The 19,010-nt window shown below is 42.7% G+C and overlaps 1 protein-coding gene across 1 annotated transcript in view; it reads left to right on the top strand.

Annotated features, from left to right (window-relative positions):
• The first annotated feature begins 5,161 nt into the window (after positions 1-5,161).
• Positions 5,162-19,010, top strand: part of STK38L (serine/threonine kinase 38 like) — a 68,014-nt gene continuing 54,165 nt past the window's right edge. The window contains exon 1 of the mRNA XM_037514192.2: positions 5,162-5,223. The gene's annotated coding sequence lies outside the window, so the exon portion shown is untranslated. The remainder of the gene's footprint in view (positions 5,224-19,010) is intronic.

The raw sequence follows: 19,010 nt of genomic DNA, 5'->3' as shown, positions 1-19,010 counted from the left end.
TAAACCTTCGGTGATAAAGAGTTTGCAGTTGAGTCAAGTCAATTAAAAAGTAAAGCAGAGATCAATTAGAAGTCAAAGTTCCCAGGTTTATAAAGGGCTTTGCAGAAGTCAGTTGGTGACAATGTTGAGTGGATTAAATTGTGTTTGATGAGATGACCCAATGAGAGAGGCCCTTGAAGCTCACAGGGCAGTCTTTCTTTTCTGGCCAACAGTCTCAGTTGCACCCAGCCTGTGTGTGGCCTGCAGCCTTTATAAAGTGAGGCTCTGAGTCAGGGGTCATGGGGCAAGGACTTCTGGTGTCAAAATGGAAAGGCCCATGCAATTTTTTTTTTAATCCCACCAACTATTCATGTTTTTCCATGGTAAAAACAATTATTAATGGTTTACCATAAGGCCATTCTTCCAGGAAAATTGAAAGACAACTATTCTTTCTCTCTCCTTTTTAAAAAAATCTATTGGCCTATCATTGTATATCATCTCTTTTTATAATTAGAGCACAAGAGAGAAAACTTTCAGTGTTTTCCTTTCCAGTCTTCAAATATATATAGTGATATGTGTATTATGAACATACACACATATTTTATCTTTCAAATGCTTATATTTGAAAGATATTGTGCTACTGGTAATCTGCTTTGAAAAAGCTCTCAACCTAACAATATATTCTGAACATTTTCCCATGTCATTAACCATATATCTACTGTGAAAATTAATATACAGATACCCTATTTAAGTGATGTCAGGAAGTTGGAAGAGACATTTTAAACATGAGTAATCAGCAACTTACAGGACCCAACGTGCCTTACATGTGCATGGGAAGTGATGTTGCTTCCCTGCTCACTAACAATCCCCTGTAAGAGCTAATAAAATGGGGTGTTAGCTTTAGTTCTGGACAAGTGCTAAGTATATTTTGCAGGAGACTGTATTTTCCCAAATTGCCTTATTGTTGTTTCTGAATAAGCCCATTTGTGTGTATGTGTGTGGACTAATGGGCTGCTTTTTGTTTGAGGTCAACACTAATTTTGGTTAGTAACACATATATGCTATTACCTGTACAGATTCACCATAAGTTTTATGTAAATCTCTATCTTCAGATACCTAGATTGGTTTCAGCTTTTCACTGCTATGAATAATTAATGCTGGCATAAACATCCTTGGAAGTGAATTTTGTTCCATATTTCTGTGTGTTTGAGATGGTGGTCTTAAGCACATTTGAGATATGGGGACTTTCATAATAACAGTAATAGCTTACATTCACCGAGGGGGTTATAAATGGATAAGTGACTTCAAGCTAGTTTCTCTGGTTCCAGATTCTATGTTTTTGTTTGTGCTCAGTGGGGCACTTCTTTGATCTATTTGGAACCTGGGTGGCTAGCTTTGCCTTGCTCTCAGGGAAACCTAGCCAGGTCACCTTAGTTCTCTGTGTCTCAGTGTCGTCACCTGTAAAGTGGGGATAATAATGCCTAACTTACAGGTTTCTTGTAGAGATTCAAAGAGCAATAATTATCAGCTGTTCTTAGTAGTCCCTCCACAACATGAAATCAGGAATTCACATTATTCTTATTCACAGAGGGGAGAGCACTCCATCAGTTTGTCTTGAGCATTTCTCCCTCTCAATTATAATCATCTTTTTGAATGCTTTAAAAAAAACTCCATATCTGCAGTTACATCTCTTTATCATTCTTACCATTTTGTCTTTCTTTTCGCCTGCCTTAGTCTTGCCAAAGTTTTTTCTATTTCTTTGACTTTTCAAAGAATCACCTATTGGTTGCTATTTGCCAATGTCAGTCAGTTTTTTCCTATTGCAATTTATTTCTGCCTTTATCTTTTAAAATGATATTTGAATTTGTTAATCATGAAGAATTTTCATACATTTGAAAAATAGAGTTATATATAGGAGTGATTATATGTTTATCTATAATACTTGATGCACATAGAGCCAGGGACCCATGAAGCGGTTTCTGCTCTAATCCCTATATCCTTCCACTGTCTATGGATTTATTGATCTCTTTCACAGGTCTCCTGAGTTGAGAGCTTGGGTCATCTGTTTTACGTTTTTGTGCTTTCTGTTAAATGCATTTAAAGTAATTAATTATCTTTTAAATACTGTTTGGCTATATTCTATAATTATAAATTTACATATATATAGGAAGGTGACTCAATTCACTTGGTGGAAGTGTTTTTACTAATAGTTTCCTTTTGTTATCATTTATTACCCATCATTTGATATTTGTTGGTAATTTACTACTTTGTAGGTAGTCCTAGAAGAGTGCCAGTAACAGTATAGTATCCTAGGCGTCAAAGAACTTATGACTTCATGTACTGAGAAGAAAAATCAGATGAACACCAAGTGTTAAAAGGTTTTTGCCATAACTTTTCTCACTTTCTCTGGTCTACAGTCTTGGCTTATTTACCTATATTGAGCATAGATTTGGAGAAGGGAGAATTAGTGAAAGATAGGGGATAAAAATTCACATTCAGTTGTACATTAATAAAATTAGCAGTGGCTGGTGTATGCCTTTTATTGACCTGAATTTTATTCTGACCTCAACTTTTATTACTGCCTGAACTTTAATTCTAATGTCTGAGAGAGCTGATAATATAGGACCTTTAAAAAGTCCTATAAATAATGTTATTTAGACCAAGAGTTCTTATCTGAATCTGTGAAATTTGATTAACAAGTATATACATTATATAATGTCTATTTATTTTTTAACCTACAGGTATACATACATATTATTTTTCATTAAATTTCCACTGAAAATGAGTATTTCTTCCATTATCAATGTAGTCAACAAACCAGAGTAAAGTTTGCCAATTGTGTTCCTAAAGGAAATCACACACGCTCCTACCACATTAAAATTGTGACAGATATCTCAAAATATTATTTATGTGCACCACTATTGTAAAATTTGGTAGGTAGGTCTTGATATTATTTAATGCATTATTAAAGAAGCAGATATGTAACTACTAGCTGCCTATCACTGTATAACAAATCACCTCTTAAGTTCATGGTTTACGACAACAAACACTAATTATCTCACAGCTTCCATGGGCCAGGAACCTGGCATGGCTTAGTAGTACCTGTTGGTTCAGGGTCCTTTACCAGACTGCAATCATGGTGTCAGCCAGAGCTGCAACTGTCTCAAGGCTCAACTAGGAGAGAATATGCTTCCAAACTCACTGACATGGTAGTTAGAAGGATTCAGTTCCTCATGGGTTGTCAGACTGAGGGTCTCAATTCCTTGATGGCTGTTGACTGGAGACTTCTCTCTGTTTCCTGCCTTGCGGGTCTCTTCATCAGGCAGGTCACAGTATGGCAGCTGGCTTCCATCAGAGTGAGCAAGTAAGAGAACAAGAAAGGATGGATGAGGAAGATGGGAGGTAGAGTCATTTATAATGTAGTCATGGAAGTCACATCTGCTATTTCTACTGCATTTTCTTTTTCAGAACCATGTCACTCAGTCCATCCACACGCAAGAGGAGGGCATTGTGGAAGAGAGAAATAACAGAAGGTGAGGGTTATTGGGAGTCATGTGAGATGCTTTCATTCACATAACTATATCACAAATTTATTTTTTGGTATTTTGATAACTGTATATGAGCAGAATCAATTTCCTTTATAGTCCTAGGTAGTTTTATTTTTTGCAGTGAAAAACAATTCTGAAAAAAGATCCATGGACTTTACCAATGTTCCAAAAGGGCACAAGCCTAATTTATTTCAATCCATATATCCTCAGTAACCTCCTGGGGAAATTGGTTTAGAATGGCTTTGATTGAGACGCCAGAGTTCAAAGCTTTGGCTTATTCTATCTTACTGTAATCTGATGCCCCAGACTGGTCCATATTGCCCCAGAGTCATGAAAAATGCCTGTCACATCCGAAAACATGCATTCATTATAGAAAACTCCATAAACTCTTCTCAGTCTACTCACTTGAATACAACATATATACACATGTGTGTATATATATATATTTACATGTGTGCCATCATATGATGGCAGACAGGTGCGTAGACTTGTGTCCAACTTGTTTGTTCACAATTAAACCTATTTCCCCCAAATACACTTGTGACCAGACTAGTGATTTTTCTGTTACCAAGTTATGTTTGAGAGTGTGCAAAAAGAGAAGCAATGTCATGATTCTTGTCTAAGTCTTTTGGCACTTGTCACCTGCTCTTGGTGGAACTAAAGAGAATGGCTGATATATCTGAATTAACTTTTCTCTAAGCACAGCACCCAATTCGTGAATTGTGTTATAGTCTAAAAGCTAAGGGTATTTCATAAAACCTCCAGCGTTCAGATGGAGGGTAAATTTGTCAACAATTGGCAGAGGTTGGAAATGATTCTCTTACATTGTTTACTCAGTAAGTTTTCTCCCAAAATTCAAATGCACCATTTTTCAAAAGCCATTCCTTCTGATTCATTCTACAGAGAGTTGATTTTCCTTATAGTTCTCCCATCCTAAATAAAACTATCACTTAAGATTTTCCAATATAACTCAAGAAAGATTTACAGGGACGTTGCCACGTTTTTCGTGGCTTTTCCCTTTCTCAGCCCCTCTCAAGTGGAGAGACTCTGGTGGTAAGGAAGCTGGGTAGTTTGTAAACCCCACAGCTACTAATGAGCCACTTGCTTGGTTAGTCCATACTGGCTGATCCCATTTTCTTAAATTGCAAAACGTGTGGATTTGTGGAGATGATTTCTAAGCCTCTTTCCGTTTCCAACATTCTTCGCACTGCAGAGTGAAATATTGCAAACAACTTTGACGACATGCAGGATACGTGACTAATGTAGGCAACACACTGGGTCACGCTCGAGAGAGGCCCGAAGCCGCTGTGAACAGAGAAAAGCGGAGTGGGGTGGGGGTGATGAGGGAGGGAAGGGGTGACGGGCGAGTCCCCGTCTCCCTAGCCCGTCAGGCAGTCACTCCGCGGAGGGGGGCGGGGCAGGAGGCAGAGGTTGACGACAAAAGGCGACTTCCGGCTCGGTGCGTGTGACGTCACGGTGCGTGTGACGTCAGGGCCGCGGCGGCCCGATTCGGTCGCCGCGCCGCCGAGAAGGGAGGGCTCGCGAGAGTTAAGGGCGGTCACCCGAGATCCCGGCGCGGCCGCGGGCAACGCCTCCCGGGGGCGGGGCGAGGGCGGAGCGGCCGCCGGGAGCGGACGGCGCGGGGCCGGTGCGGTCCGTGCTGAGGCTGAGCCGGCCGCGGGCGCCACGGAGGCAGGTGAGTGCGCGGGGCGGCCGCGCGGGGCCCGGACTCGTCGCGCCGCGCCGGGGCCGGAGCGGGCGTGTGTGTCTCTGGGCGGCCGGGCAGAGCCGAGCTGATTCCGGGCTGGCAGCGTCTCCGGTGCAGCCCGGCGACGGCCTTGGCCCTCTGCTTCCCGGGCTGGTGCTGGCCGGGGTCCGGAGAGGTGGCTCGGAGCCCGGGGCCGCGTCCCCGAGCTGCGCGCGCCTTTCGACCCCGGCCGCTGCGGCCGCCGCTCCCCGCACACGAACAGCGGCGGCGGGTCCTGCGCGCCGCCCCGGGCCCGTCCCGTGCCCTCCAGCCCTGCGGGTCCGCCGCGTCGGGGCACGGCTCTGCCGACGCGGGCGGTGCGCGCACCGAGCCCAAAAACTGATGCGTCAGGTCGCCCGGCGTGCTCCGAGCGCTCGCCCCGCTCCCGGGCCGCGGAGCGTCCCCACCCGGGGTCCCGACCGGCCCCTGTCCCTGAGCCCCCCCCACCCTGCTTGCTCTCCAGCCTCCTCTCCCCATTTCTCCCCTGCTCTGCCGGAGGCACTCGGGGGCTCGTCGGGTACGGCGGTAAGAAAGGGGGGAGCCCACGGAGGGGAAGACGTCTCACCTTTCGAAAAGTTGCCAGGTTGAGAAGCCAGAGAACAAACTTTGTTTGCCAAACCGCTGGCCTCCGGTTTGCTGGTGCTGCTTTGGTTTGGTTGGATGGCTTTTCGGGGGGGCAAGTTGGGAGGAGAGGTGCATAAAGGGATGGGGGTGGGGGCATGGGAGGAGACCCTGGGGCGCTGGAAGTTGTGGCAGGTCCCGGAGTGCCAGGCTGTGGCTCCTCAGTTGAGGACACGCAGCCCAAGCGCTCTGTTTCACATAACTTGTGATCAGTCTTGATGGAAGCCAGTTCATGTAAGGCCGAGTGTTTGTTGTCTTACTGCGAAATTCTGAGGAAACAACTTGGAAGTGTTTTAATGCATGCCTCCCGGTTGTAGGACGGGTATCCAGGAGTGAGTGCTAGTGTTTTGGGGGGTAACGGTGAGGTGGGGGTTTCAACTCTTAAGGGGTCCCTACTTTAAGGAGGGGCTAATTGTTTAAGCCCGCTTTTGCTTACCCCCTGCAGGTTTCTCAGAGTTCTTTGTCTCAGCCAGGTTTGTATTTATACATAAGATAACTGGAAACCTCTTTGTACTTTGTCTGCTTCAGGAGAGAGTAAAACAAATTTATTATGCTCTGTAGGCAGTAATTGAGAGGCATTACGTATGAATTTGCTACTCTTGTGACTATTTAAGGGGAAAGACATTAATCTAAAATAGGATGTGAAATTATGATAACATTTGTTCATTTCATAGCTTCATCAAATACCTCATCTCTACAAAAGTACAATGGCTAAATTTTTTTTTTGTTTGATCAAATGTTTCCCATTTGATTGGAATGTGTTTAGGAGAAACAAATTGGATGTAGTTTTTGAAGCTCTTTAAAAAACTGACTAGGAAATGAAAAATTACACTTGAAAAAACATGTTAAATAGGTGCGATTCTTCTGCAGCCTTTTTTTGAGGGTTTTTTTTTTTTAATAAGTCAGAATAGAGACCAGGAATATTTGTGCAAGTAACTAGGTGTCCTCTGCAGGTTTTATTCCAAAAAATTAATTTCAAAAGATGAAAGAGGAATTTTACTTTGTAGAAAATGTTAGCAAAGCAATGGGCTCAATTTATAATGCTTGAATCAGGGTTTGAGTAGAGGGTGTGTGTGTCTGTGTGTTTTCAGAAGAGTTCAGTTCTCTCCAAGTAAGGGACACTTCATTGTGTTACTAAGTTGGATAACACTTTTTTAGAAAGTGATCTCCTAGTGATCTGGGATAAATTTGAGCCTGGAAGTTGGGGGGGGGGCGGGGTGCGGAGAGGAGGAGAGAGAAAGCAGAAATCAAAGCTAGGAAGATTTGCATGTCATTGTAATGTTAAAGTGATTTTATTTTGCATAAATAGTGTAGGATAAATCAAGCTAGCATATTGTCATCTGGAGTCCCCAGAATTACATTAAAATCAGCAGATGGGCAACTTATGATTAGGTTAGACTTGACATATGCAGAAGTAATGCTACTGTATTTGTATACTAAAAGCATCATGGTCTTTTTGAATGAGATAATGAAAGTAAGATATTTAACGCATAAGAAAATTTAAAAAGTAAGTCAATTTAAAAAGATGCACTTCATCAGTAATTAAGAACTATTAAATGACTCCCTCTTTCCTGTTCTCCTACCCCAATGTTTTGTTTAAGTCATAGACTATTTAGCAAGGTATGACCAGTATTTAAGCACACTGATTTCATAAAACTCCTCTCTGTAGGGGTGTTATTGTTTACATTCTTGAGAGAGAGAAATGAAGGGCAGCAGAAAACAGTAGTTGCTGCCGTGGGTGCTCAGATGAACTGTAGTCTTCAAGGAAACATAATCTGATGGGAAGGAAATGTATTCAAATAACTATAATATGCAATGTGTTTCATGGCCAAGGAAGGAGGGATTGCATTCTACTAGATCAATTAAGGGAGGCTTTGAGGGGGAAGAGTGATTTGTTTAGTTCATTCAAAAGATCTAGTCATAGGAGAATCATAATAAGCAGACCCTTGATATAATGCTACTTGTGGCCAAATGCTTCCATGGACTAATTTTCCTGGGTTTAATTCTTTGCCTATCACATGGAGTAGGTAGGTTTACTACCCCTTTTGCAGGCGTGGTGACCAAGGTACCAAGAGCTAAAAAAATGGTGGGACAAGGATCCCAACCAGGCTTTCTGGTTTATACCTGTATCATTGTGCTTAACAACTTTGTGCCCATACTTTTTCTCTATTTATTGATGGTATTTCTCAGGTTTGTGGTTTTACAGAATTGATTTGGGAAAATACATTCTTCTGTTACCTAAATGTAGGGATTAATTTTCTAGGAAATTAATGTAAATAAAGTATTTTTGGAATGCTGTTTAATCAATTTCTGAAAGTTGCTCTTGGTGCCAATTATATGTAACTATTGAGTGGGACTATTGATGAATTTCATTTATTACCTAGTAGCAAACTCATGATTTACAAGTGAGAAGTTACCTTTCTGTTAACTCCTTTGTCTAGTGAAATGTTTGAATCATTGTATATTTTGGCCTGTGATTGTTTTAGACCACTGGCACTGGGTAGGTTTTATACTAAATTGTGGCACTGGACTTTTGTAAATGATGGAATGTCTATCTCAGCCCTTTTAGTTTTTAATTTCTACAAACAACTATATTTATAACACTTGAATCAGAGTTTGAGTAGAGTGGTGTGTGTGTGTGTGTGTGTGTGTGTGTGTGTGTGTGTGTGTGTGAAATGAGAGAAGCTCTGATACTTTGTTAGGGTAATGTTGAACACTTTTTGGGCATATGAAATCCCACAGTAGTAATTCCCTGTGACCAGGATAGGCCTACTCAATCAACATGCCTTTGTTCAATCAACATCTGACTAATTTTATTTATGAAGTTTCAGGAGTAGTTTGCATTTGTTATTGGTTATCTTAAGTGTTGCAATTGGAGTCAAAGGTGAGGGGAAAAGCCTTTGGCCAGTAGTAGGGCCACTGCCTGTTCTTACCTGTCTAGTGAGAGCCTGACCCTTCAGTTCCTTTGACAGTCCCCTGGTTGAGCACTATAGAGTAGAGCCCCAGAGGATAAATTGTAGCTAATGAGTTTAAAATGTAATGGGGAAAGTAGCAGGATTTACCCAGGATTTAAAAGTCATTGTGTTTTAATTATTACAATAAGACAAAAATGGCCCAAAAATGTTTTAAGACTTTTTTTTACATGATTTAAATTACTAGTGATGGCATAATAGTTCTATTTGCCATCTCTAATTGATAAGATGTTCAGACTCTCCAACCTCTAAATTCATGGAGATGCTTATTAGTCAACTATGCTTCGTTCCAAACAAGTTTCATATTTCTCCAAGGTTTGATTTTGAAAGGTTGTTCTTAGAAAGAAAGGAGGTTTCTTCGGAGGGAAAAACAGACCAAAGGAGGTTTCCTCAAAGGGAAAATCTTACCTCCTGGCTGACAGAAATTTGGGGGGCATTTTTTCCAATAGTAGAGCAGTTTTGTCACTGTTGGGCAGCCCATGAGACCAGTAGCCTTTCTCTTAGGTGGGCTTTGCACAGGCCTTAGGAAAGACCTCAATGGTCACATGTCACACTATGCCTGACCCTTTGTGTGGCTAGTATGTAAATTCAAAAAGACCTCAGATATCAGCAGTTGTTTTGATTCATGAGGCTGCACTTGCAGTGTGGCTGACTTGACACTCCTCAGTGAGCTCCTTGCCTGGCCCTGAGTGAGCGTAGACCACTGGGTTCAGGATGGATGTGGATACTCTGGCCTCACATACAGAGGCGGCCTGCTTTCCATGGATTCCATAGGTATGGCTCTTCACACGTTGCACAATGCCAGCCTCTAGTCTTGTTTGCACAGCCGTATCCCTTGTGTTCTCTACATCTGATTCAGGAGAAGAGTCTCTTTTTCTTTTTCCCGATTCCTGGAACACATTTATGGCTTTGGGGCTTTTGCAATTGCTGAGTGTGATAGAGTTCACAATGTTTAATACCTCAAAAATTCACCACAAATGCATCTTCTCCAGAATAAAAAACAAGACGACAGGAACCTAAATGACTATGCATGATGTTAATGCTGCCTATTTTTGGAAGGCAGAGTTGCTCTGCCTTTGCCATGGAGCCTCACTTTCTATCTATGAAAATTTAGAAAATTGAAAGTTTGGAAACAGGCTTCTGTACACATCAGCAAGCACTCCCCACTACCACCCCCACCTTTTTCTCTCTCCGCACAGTCATTGCTATTCTGCTTTTATAACTTGGGAGATTTTAACTACAGTTCTCTAGTCCTGGAGACAGTGTAAGTAACTTTTCACACTAGATACAAAAATTTGTGTAATCTATGTTTCTTCAGATTTTCCTCCCAACAGGAATGTAGAGACCTAGCTCGCTGTTTGGCCGCTGCCCCTCTGACATGTGTGTGGCTCCTATTTTCTTCCTGAGTATCACCAGTTGGGGTACAGGTCTAATAATAATTTTATTCACAACAATAACTGCTTGCTTATCACTTTCTATGTTCCTGGCATCATGTTAGGCACATTATACAAGCATCATCTCAGTTCACCCCCACAGCAGCCCTTACTGTAACTCTGTCTCCTAACAAGTGAGGAAGCTGCAGCCTAGTGAGGTGAAGGGGCCAATGAGGAGGCAGACGTTGGCTTCGGAGACCCAAGTTTGCTTTCTCTTATGTAGTTTTATTTTATGCCCAAAATATTTCTTTGGCTGTTTGATTTACCTCTTTCTTTAATCCCACCTGAATTGTCTTTCTCTCTCCTTCCCCCTCCCATTTTTAGGAGTTATTGACAGTTTTGCATATCAATCATGGCAAAATACACAGAAATAACTCAGGCATCTTCAGATTTCTTTGGAGAGGACTTGCTCTTGGAGAGAGTTCCTTTGAAGACTATTACTAGTAAAAGGGAAAAAAAGACTATTACTAGTAACACCTTATATTTGTATTGTGTTTTACAATCTAGAAAGTTTTTTGCTCATTTTCTTACTCATTCCCCTTAGTGGTCACGGGTATAGGCAGTGAGGATATGGTGACAATAATAATGCTCTCACATCCATTGACCATCTCAGAAGAGAGGAACTCAGATTAAGCAACTGTCTCAGCTTTCAAAAGAAGAGGCAAAGCCTGAATTTAAACTCCAGACATAAGAGGAAAAGCTGCCACGGGCGATTTGTTAGGGCCTTATGAAATTAGTTGATGAGACACAGTTCTTGCCCTCAGCAATTTTGGTGCTGAAGAAAATGATAGGATCAAATGTTTTGACTTCATTCAGGCCACTTAGGAGCAGATAGATATCATTGTAGCACAGTGTTTTCTCAAAAGGTGTTAACAGTTTTGAGCCTTGAACTTTTTTGTTCAAAGTCGAGAAGTTGGAATTTTAGTTCTGAGTTCTTCATCTTGAAATGTTAAAAGTCCTCCATTCTTATGATGTAGGCTGCTGTCTACTTCACCCTGCATTTTAACTCAAATAATGCTTGCGTTTTAACTCAAATAGTTACAGTGAAGGAATGGGATGGAGGGAGCATAGATATAATTTCAAAAGTGAAATTAAAGAAATTGGGGATCTTATCAAGGGCTGATGAAGCATCTTATTGTAACCTTCTTGCAGGAAATGGACAAGCTGTAATAAACGTGCATTTCTGGAAATTTGCATTTCTTGAGAGATCAGAAAGCTTACCGAATGATCCATTTTTGTAATGTTATCTTGTGTCAGTATATTGTGGGCATTTTTGTCCGCAGACTTGCTCTGTTCATGGAGCCCCCATTCTGAGTTTGGCCCCTGTGATTCTCCTGTGTTTGTCAGCAAAAGCTGACTGCCTGTGACCCAGCACCAGGAGTTGCCTTTTGTTGTATTTTTACATACAGGTCTGTTGCGTGTGGACACATCTTTCAAATCTGGTTGGATATCCTCCATATCTCCACTGTGATCTAGCCAGACAGAATATTCTTCCTAGTTTTGTCCCTAGTGGGGAAACTTTTAAGCCCCAAATTGCATGGATTTGATGCTTAACACTGGCAAGTCCTAAAGGAACCACAGAGTCACAGTGTTTTCATGAGGTTAATCATCACAATTGCAATTCATCACCTGTGTGTAGGGCACTGTGTTAGGTGCCATGGCAGAATAGAGATGAGTGCAGTGTCTTGCCGTACCACTTAGAAAGGTTCAGTCCAGTAAGAGATGTAATATTGGAGTAATTCAAAGAGAAAGTAAGTTGAGTAGGAGGGCACTGTTAGGGAAAGAGGAAGGAGGAAGAATTGCTTCTGGCTGTGTGGATTAGGAAGGCTTCCTACAGAATGTGAAATATGAATTGACCACAGAAGAGTAAAGGACATGTTAGGCAGAGGCATTAGCATGTGCTGGACATGTCTCATGACACCCCATGAATTATATGTTAGTTATTTACTTCTCTCTGCCCTGTTGGATAGGAGCCCATTGAGAACAGGTGTTTTTCAACTTTCGTTCTCTGCAATCTCAGCTTTCAACCATGGTGGTATTGTATGTAGAATGGATTCAAGAGGACGAACCAACCGGAAATGGGGCCACTAATGAAGGGACTGATATAAGCAATCTATAGGCTAAATGGTGAAGCTGTAAACTGGGTGGGTTGGGAGAGCAGAGACTTGGGTGGATGGACCTAAGGAGCTTTTCCACTGTGAATTACCTATGGCGTGGGTATGTGTACAGGAGATGCAGTGATGGGAGTCTCTCTGGAAGCAGGTTGGTGACCACAGACTCTCAGCTATTGAAATAGCTGCTGTATAGGAGGAGCATTGTGGGGCTCATATAAGGAAAAAGAACACCTATTTTGGAGAATCAAAGATGTTTCCCAGGGAGATGGTAGTGTTTGAGCTTGAACTTGAAGGGTGAGTGGGAGTTTTTCAGGCCACCAAGCTGCAGGAGAACTTTCTAGCACAGAGATATAAGAGACTGTTTAGAGAGACACAGAACCTGGAGCACTTTGGATAGGATACATGTTACAAAGTAACTTTTTTGTTTGCTGTTTTAAAGTATTTTATTTAGCTGAGGAGCTGAGCTTTTGTAGGCAAGTGTTTCTGTGGCCTCTCACAGCCTAGTGGAAGCCCCTTGGCTACACTTCCCACTCGCACCATAGGACTGTGGTGACCCATTGTCCTTGCCTCCATTCTGTGAAATTAAACAGAAAAAGTAATGAGGCTATTAATCAGAGACATCCAGAGAGAGAGATCCTCTGAAACCCTTCTCTTTGATGGATGCTGAGGCCTATGTGATGGTTGTGTGGTGAGCAAGTAGCCCAGGACCTGGGGTCAGGAGCTTGAGGAAGGCCTGTGGTCAGCACCTTCATCATAAAGTTTTATGGAACCCTAACAATTTCCCACAACTGTCATAACTGCTGTATAGGTGCTTTTTTTCTGGTTCAGCCTTGATTCCCATCCCCTGCCCTCCGCCTGCAGCTTCTCTTCTGGAGCCCTTATTATGTTTGAATAACTTATCATGACTTTGAACTTCGGATGTAGACACCACTGTCTCTAGTCTGCCCCCCTCCCACCTTACTCTGTTATGCAGAATCCTGCTCCCGCAAAACAAGGCTTTGAGCTCTGTGTCCAATCTCGAGGGGTCTGCCAGGATGAAAAAGCCACATTGCCTTCATTCTAGAATTTTCCTGTCCTGTGCATTAAGCCAATGAGACAGAATGTAGCTGAGTTGTTTTCAAAGAACAACCAGAAGTGAAGTGTAGGCTCCACTTAGAATACTGGTTGTATTTCTCGGCTGGGGGTTGGCAGCTGTGTCAGCTTTAGTGTCATTAGTGGTGACAGTAAAAGTTTATGGGCTCTAACAGGAGGAAAGTGAAAACTGAGGAAAGAGAAGAATGTAGAGTGGTGGGATTCTGGGCTGGAAAGGGGGACGTGTAGTTCCCAGGGGTCAGCTCCGTCCAGAAACACCTGTGCCAGGTGCACCTGTGGGGCCAGTGCCAGCGAGATGATGCTTAACTGCTGTAGTCCTGTCTCTGAAGACCCGGGCTCTGTGCCAAAAACGACAGTTTGTTTTAGTCAAATGTTTCTGGGTTTAATAAAAGAGAATTGTATATATACTGGAGTCTCTGTTTTTAGAATGGAGCAGAAAGGGGAACAAAAACCAACACATTTTAAATATTAGTGAGAATTACAGGCACTTCTGTGAATTATAGTAAAAGCCATTAAGACTTACATTCATAGATTATGTCTTGTCCTGGCCAGACAGAGGTGGGTGACACTGGGTTTCATACTCTGCCCGGCCAGAGAGGTAAGGTTGGAGATTGGGTCTAGTGGCCGGGCACCAGCGGGGGCAGGACTCAAGTCTGTGCTCTCCTGCCAAGGCAAACTGAGTGTTCATCTCTTTTCAGAAAACAGCATTGTCAGGCAAGAAACTTTTAATTCCTTGAAACATCTTTTTCATCAAAACCAAAGAATAAAAGTAGGTGTGCTTTTAGTTTTTCTGTAACAGTGATGAAAAGTTATTTCTCAGATTGTAAGACATACTGGATTGGATTCAAGTCTTTGACTCATTTTCAGGGTTGAAAGATGCTGTTGAGGTCATCTAGTCAAAATCTCTGCTGTGAATTCCTCAAACCCCTGACAACTGGGTGTTTGGTCTTGGCCTGATTGTTAGTTTCTTCCTTAAAGACAAGGCTGTGAGACCACCAGGTAACTAGCTTGCCTTGCCTTGAGTGTTGGTGTTCTGCAGCCTCTGTCCCCAAGTCTGCTTTTTTCCCGTAAGATGCTCTGGCATCTTCACTGACTGTGCTGTGGTTATCACTTCCACATCTGCCCACTGGACTTATGCCTTTCTTCTGAGCTTAAGACGCCATTTATTGTCTCCTAGGTGTCCCCACCTGGGGGTGTTCCACAGGTGGGGAACACTCAGATTCATCTTGTCCAGAGCAGACCTGCTTGCTACCTTCCCAGAAATTTCACATGCTCCTTACCTATTCTAGTGCATGACGCTATTCTCTGTTTGGTTGCTCAAGTCATAGTCCTGGAAATCATCCTTGATGCTTCCTCATTTCTTACTCACACCTGGTCATTTCTTAAGTCCCTCTATTGCTTCTTGAATTCTATCTTTGCTCTTTCTCCAGTGGCAGAATCTTCCTTCACTCAGGCTCCAAATTCCTAAAGTGGCCATCTCCCTGCTGCCAGTCTTGCCTTCTCCCAGGATCTTCTGTGTGGCTGTCAAAAGGGTTTTCATAAAACAAAGATCTGATTCTGCAGCTTCTCCAGACCAGTCTCACCACCTTTTGGATGCCCTCTCCCACACTCTTTTGGATGGTTTCCTGTGCTATCTTTGTTAGTCCACTAAAGCATCTCCACCTTCACCAGGATTGGGTGCCTCTCCTTTCCCACAGCATCTTGTTCATATTTTCTTTATATTTTTTTGTATCCCGAAATGCAAGGACAGCTGACAGTTTGAGCATTTACTATGTGCCAGGCATGGTACAGTGTTCATTGGCAAATTCTTTTTTATGTATCTTTCAAAGTCTTCATCTTAGAGTTAGAAAAAATTTCATATCGCAAGAGTGATATTTGAAGATGGCTACCTTGTATCTGCTCCGTTTTAGGCTAGGAATGTATGTTCAATTTGTTCAGCTCTCATGGATTTCAGGCATATTGCCTTCTGCACATGACCCCCCTATGTGTTATATTTTGCTAGTTTTCTTTTTTTTAAGATTTATGTATTTATGCATACAAGAGCTGGGGTACAGGCCAGATGTGCGGGAAGATGATAAGATTCACCAGAGACAGAGTGGGGAACAGAACGGGCATATTGACCGAAGTACACTGCTGAGGGGAGCAGTGGGTGAGTCAGGAGAGGTCTGCTGCACCATGTGGGTTGCTCCCTGGCCACCAGGGGGATTGAACTTGTGCTGCAGAGACTGTGGACAGCTTCATGGTTTGCGTCTTAACCCCTTGCACCACCAGGGAGGCGCCTTGCTAGTTTTCTTTTTAGAAATGTGTGGTTTGTTTGTAGAGAGAGATGTCATAGAGAGAGGCAGGACTTGGGTATTATGTGGATAAGGATCGTCATATTTAAAGTATAGACCTTGTTTTCTCAGGTCTGTAAGTGTAAAAAGTGTGTGTGAGTGTGTGTGTGTGTGTGTGTGTGTGTGTTATGGGAATTTGCTTACATGTAGCAAGTGACCAAGAGATTGACATTAAAATGACTATGTCTATTAATGGCTCTATCTGTGAACTGTTATACAAATAATGGAAATGGAACCTTGTGTCATGTGGTCGGCATACTGTCACCCAGTAAGAATCAATGTGGGAAGACAGTCTTCTGACTAGAAGGGTGATCTTGCTGGGAGTCCTGGTAGAGAGAAGCCGTGGGAGGCGGACCAAGCCTCTGTTAGTGGCCCACCAGCTCAGGGCTGCTCTGGAGCTGCTCATCCTACCTTCTCTTCACACAGTGCTTTGGGACACAGGCAAAACCTTGCCATTCAATTACTGCATTCCCCCCCCCCAGGTTAATGTTAACACAGCACCGCCATATTAATGTAACACCCACACCCAAGATTAATATAACACCTGCACCCCCACCCAGATTAATGTAATACCTGCACACACCCCTCCCCCACCATTAATGTAACACTCTTCTGTTAACACAGCTTTTCTTGAGCCAGAAGAAAACACAACTAACAAGGTTTCAGTTTTCTTAATTCACCTGCTAACCCAATTTCCCAGAAACTGCACCCTGCTCACTTTTTATTGAACTTGGGTGTTCCCAAATCTTTTCAGTCACACATTTTCTTGGAGTTATTGATGTTGAAAGCTTATTTCTACCACTTTGTTTGATTCATGCTGCAATTACTTCCTGAAAGTGACTTAATTTTCAAGTTTACGAGGGCACTTTATTCTGCCCCTTTGTACTGACTACAGGGTAGTGCCAAGTACTGTAAACTTCTCCAGGGGACCCGGCCAGTCAATGTAGAGCATGGTGTTCCCTGCCTTGTTGCTGACCTTCTCTGTCTACCTAGCCAAGGTCTAAGCTGTGCTGAAGTTGGTGGGGCAACCATGCACACTTTTAACTTGTGTCACGTTTGAGTCAACACAAAACTTTAGTGGTTCTTTCTGTGTGTGACAGGCTATCACAATTTATACTTTAGCGTTGGAGTTCTTAAATCCAAATACAATTTTTTTTACCTTTTCTCCACTAAATTTCATTTGTTAATCTTCATCTTCTGTAAAAAATCTTCTGGGATTCTGATTCTGCTGTCTTGCTCTGTATTGTTCTCTTCAGGTCCTGGTCATTCTCACGTATAGATAAGGAGATCACTGGGCCCTGCCCCAGGGAGTCTTACAGCACTTGTTTATGAGCATTTGAGATTTGTTGCCTAACTGGTAGTGAACACATTTATTATCAACCCATTTTTCTTCACCTTTTTTCCCCTTCTCCCCAAGAATTGGAGAGTGGCGTTTGTTATATGCCTTTCAAAAGGCCACAGAGATCAATTGCCCTGTGGATTTACTAACAAAAGAAATCAAGTTACTTGGCAAGATTTGTCCTCCTGGGTCTGTGCTGATTTTCAGTGATCACCCCACTATGACTAGTCAAGAACTTCTGCCTTATTATTGGTTCTAGACTTTCCTCAGGCTGGATGTGAAAGCACAGTGGTTACTATTTTGTAATGTCCATGTACTTTTGTAATGTTCTTTCTGCATTGTGAAAGATTGGGTTGTTTGTGTCCCATCCTTCAGCAGGCCTTCTGGTCTGCATTGTCCACCATTCATCACAGCGTCCTCACAGCCTTCAGCAGTATTGGTGTGCACGTCATGACCTGGTAAGCTGGGCAGGTCAGGCTTGCACTGCTTTGGGGGTGGGGGATACTGGGAAGGACAGCACTTGTGTGGCCTCCCCTATCTTGGGCCCCCCACACTCTCCTTGTTTGTCTAGCCTCCTGCTAGACTTGAGACAAGAGGTAGGGCTCAGGCCCTGCGATGTGCATTAGACAGTTCTCTGTGATATGGAAGATGTTGTAAAATAGAAGTATATCAACTCTAGGTGGTACTCAAGGGTAAGGCTTTTAAAAAGCAAAGTAGAAGCAGAGGCTTTTGTTTTCCCTCTTGTCATATATCAGTTACACCATTTACCTTAATCTGCTTACCCAGGCCTTTTCTAGATCTTCTTTTCTACTAGACACAAATTTCAAAGCCTCTTTTGTAGCCCTTAATGGCTTTCTGAATCTTGGCTCACCATGTGCCTTTTAACTTCCTGGTGTCATCTTCTTTCTTTTGTTGGTATCTGAGCTACACGTGCCTCCTTTATCTTTAAAAAAATATCTGAGTTCATTGGTGAGCTCTGTGTACAGCCAGTCTTCAGAATTTCCCCTTCTCCATCATTAATACCTTTGCAGTTTATGACCAGAATTCCATTTTTTTATGCCAGGCCAGTCTCTCTCTCTCTCTCCCCCCTCCCCCTTCCCATCTCTCTCTCTCTCTCTCTCTCTCTCTCTCTCTCTCTCTCTCTCTCTCTCACACACACACACACACACACACCACCCCACAGGTCTAGTGATGTAGCTTTAGGCATTACTTACAACCCAGTTTGAATATGCCATCGATAAAGACCAGTCCAGTAAAGATAGAACATTTCCCTTGTTATTCTGTTAAATTCATTTTCAGTTTATAATTTACTCCCAACAGAGTTTCAAATGGACACATTGTCTCCAGGTCTGTAATCATGTTTTCTCCTTCCTTTGTGTTTGCCTCGCAACACCTAGTAAAATATTGGTACTGCCCACTGATTTTTAGTCTAACAGAGCCCAATTAGTCTGAATTCTTATGTGTGTAATTCAGGAATAATAGGAAGTCTTTCCAGTCTCTCAGCACTGCTGCACATTCTAACTTCTCTAACCTCTGAACTCTTTGGCTTACCTCTCCCCCTCACTCACCCTGCTCACCACAACTTATCTCCTCGCTGTTTCTTACACACTTCAGCCTCCAGGCCCTTATATTTTACTGTCCCCTGTGTGGTACCCTCTTGTTTCAGGTTTTGGAATAACTCTTTCACCTCATTCAAACTTTCTACTCCGTGGAACCTTTCCTGTTGACCTTATTTAATGCCTCTCTCTGCCCCTGCACTCTTCTCCCTTTCCCCATTGAGTGGACGCTCCATAATGGCAGGTTTCTTGTACCACTTGTATCCTCTGTGTCAA

Source organism: Talpa occidentalis, unplaced genomic scaffold (genome assembly GCF_014898055.3).
Source record: "Talpa occidentalis isolate TD23 unplaced genomic scaffold, MPIMG_talOcc4v2.1 talOcc4.16, whole genome shotgun sequence".
Taxonomy (NCBI): Eukaryota; Metazoa; Chordata; class Mammalia; order Eulipotyphla; family Talpidae; genus Talpa; species Talpa occidentalis.
Note: the sequence above shows the minus strand (reverse complement) of the source record. Positions and strands in the feature narration are given on the sequence as shown.